This window comes from Octodon degus, unplaced genomic scaffold (genome assembly GCF_000260255.1).
Source record: "Octodon degus isolate 3935 unplaced genomic scaffold, OctDeg1.0 scaffold00170, whole genome shotgun sequence".
NCBI lineage: Eukaryota > Metazoa > Chordata > Mammalia > Rodentia > Octodontidae > Octodon > Octodon degus.
Genome location: NW_004524746.1, coordinates 4,840,492 through 4,841,394, shown reverse-complemented (window position 1 = coordinate 4,841,394; position 903 = coordinate 4,840,492).

Genomic DNA, 903 nt, shown 5'->3' with positions numbered 1-903 from the left:
AAATTGAAACATTCCTCCAAACTTAGAGGATACTGGTAATAAACAGAAAAGGTGGAAATGGATGCAGGAGCTTGCTAATGAATTCCCGTCTTCACTCGGCTGCTGTTTTGTAGAAAAGGATTCTGTAATGATCATGTAATCATCACAGAATCCAGTACTCTGTAATCCCAGCACTCTGGGAGGCGGAGTCAGACTGCCTTGCCCAAGCAATTTAGCGGCTTAGTGACAAGTCGGCAGAACAAAAGCAAGTCTTGAAATTTAGCTCAGCGCAAAGGTTTTAAGTTCAATGCCCAGTCACAGAAAAGGAAGGATGTTAACAGAACCTTTCTGTTTCCCTAGTTGTTATTTGTGAGAAAGAGTTTATGGGATTAAAATTTTTACATTTTAGTTATTACTAGAAGGCATATCTAGGACTGTAGAGATAGCACAGTAGAATAAGTGCTTTCCTGGCAAGCACAAGGGCCTGAGTTCAATCCCTGGTTCTGCAAAACAGGTTTGTCAGTCTTTGCTATTTTGTGCAAAATATGATCTTTTCTCCCAAAGAAATAGTGCAATTTTGCCAATTAGAGCTGTGACCCAATGGATAGTCTATCCTCATCGTGTGTGTGTGTGTGTGTGTGTGTGTGTGTGTGTGTGTGTATGTGGGGGGTGTCTGTGGTATAGAGTGCCTTTCACTGGAGGCTGATTTGGGTGGAACTTTGCTGCCACCCTTGATTCTGAAACGAACGCTGCAGGTACCAAGGAAATGCACCTCAAGATAGGGAAAACAGGCCCAGTGAGATAGTCCAGAGGACTAAGTGCCTACTTTGGCAAGCACAGGGGCTGGGGTTCGATCCCGGGCACCTCATGCTGCACTGCCTCCCCCGCTCCACCAGGCATGCTGAGCCAGTTACCAAGTCCAGG